Raw genomic sequence first — 2,142 nt, forward strand, 5'->3', positions numbered from 1 at the left:
GCTTCTTAACCAGGCTCAACAATAACCTCATCTATTTCTTGGTGTCCTGGATAGTCAACACAGAAATCTTCATTTTCAACCTGAAGGTCATGGTACATTATGATTGCTATTTAGTGCAGTGATTGCCCTGGGGGAAACTGACCCAGGTAGTACAAATGACTGAGAGGTAGAGGGATGGGGCAGTTTTAGGGCCTATAGGACATAAGACATTACCCCTTAATGACATAGAAAGTGCTTTGGGGGAGCAAAAGCACAGACAGAGCAGGCAGAATCTGGCACCTTTGAAAATGATAAAGTGCAAGAGACTTTGTACTGGTGGGGCTGAAACATTGAAGAAAATCAATCACATGGAAGATTAGGGGATGCTGATCAAGGAGTCAAGAGACTCCAGGAAGTTTCATGAAGGGCAAGAAGACACTTCCATAAAAGGGGAAGCTTGCTCTGGGTGCCAGGGACAGGAATCTCTTTTGATACCTATGGACACACCGCCATAGACAAACATCTTTACAGAGGTGGTAGTCTCATGCAAGTTCTCCATAATGTCTGCAGAACTCCTGATAGGAAGAACAAACTTCAGGAAATGGGACACTTCTGGTCAACTCCCTAACTTCTGACCCAGCTTGGGAGCCTCATAAACACGCCTAGTTTTGTTTTTACAGGCCTTTATAAAAGAAGCAAATAAAAGTTCATGCAAAGGGACAATATGTAGAGATTTTTTTTTCATCAGTTGGCATTCTTAGTGGCTGATGTCAGAGACCTCTATGAGCTATGAACTGAAAGCCGTGGGAACAAATTTATTTGCTGAAATATAATTTCTAATCCAATGTTATTAAGAGTTATGACTCTGGGAAGATCAAGGGTACCACTGTTTGCTCATTCTACCCAGTGAGGATACAATGTGAAATCTTTTGAGTCAGAGACCTAACTTTCACAACACAGCAAATATGATGCCATTTGACATTGGATTTCTCAGTTTGTTGGGCCTGATAAGGCCTGCTGTATCTACCTGAGCCTGGCTCGAGTTTGGAGACCTGTCTTTAGCTTCCGATTTAAGAGACGCCACTTCCGGGCAAAAGTGATTCAGCATATCCACCTTAAAATCAACCCTGCCTGGTAACTGTTACGTGGAGTTTTGTCGCTGGCCCACCTCTCCTTGCACTACCTAACCTTGCCCTCTAGCTCATCTTACCTCACTTCCTTAACCCTGCCTCCTGACCCAAACCTGTAAAAAGGACCGCTTTATTCAATAAACCAAGTTCCTGCTTCGACAGATCTCCTGGCTCCATATTGTTTTATTCCCTGGGGCATCGGGGGAGGTTTTGTTTCCTGAGGCATGGGGGGGGGGAAGGAGGACATTGACACTCATCATCCCGCTCAGCCACAGAGGGCGCCCAGCTGGACTGGCTACCCTCTTCTCAGCTCCACCTGCTGGATGTTGACCCAGCATCAGTTTATAAAAATATATATAAATTTCTGCTATTTGCATGTTATCTAGCTTATAAATATACTTTTTAGAGACATTGGTCTTACTATGTGCTTAGGCTGACCTGAAATTGTCAGGCTCATATTCTTGTCTCAGCCTTTGAATAGTAGGGGCCACAGATACCTACTACAGAGCTCCATTTGCATTGTGAACTTTTAGAACAACAGCTTAACCATCTGAAGACAATAGGACTTTGGGTCATTAGGTTTCTTTATTGGCTACTTGCAAAGAAGAAAGACATGAGACTTGCTGAGAGAGAACATGAGATTTTCACATAGCTCATCCCCATGTAGTCAGTGTTTCCAAGGCCTTTGTTTTCTTTGAAGAGGACCTGGGACTTGGAGAAGAGGAAATAGGATGAGAGATGAAGAAAAGAAGGGAGGAGCATGGTCCCAGTGGAATGTGAAAGAAGAATAGGACACTTGGGGGAATCAGTCGTAGGACCGTTTACTGAGTGGGTCTCCTAAAAGGTATCTCAACTTGTGGAGTAATGAGTGACACACCAAAGGTTTGCCATACATGTTGGTCAGGACAACTGTAGAGGTTAGGGATGATCATGTGACTAACTGTTAGACTCTAACTAGGATTCTCAATGGGCTTTACAAATGTCAGGCTGACCCCATGTACACTCAATCCTACACATCATTTCTCACAGGACA

Source organism: Meriones unguiculatus, chromosome 10 (genome assembly GCF_030254825.1).
Source record: "Meriones unguiculatus strain TT.TT164.6M chromosome 10, Bangor_MerUng_6.1, whole genome shotgun sequence".
In the NCBI taxonomy this organism is placed as follows: Eukaryota; Metazoa; Chordata; class Mammalia; order Rodentia; family Muridae; genus Meriones; species Meriones unguiculatus.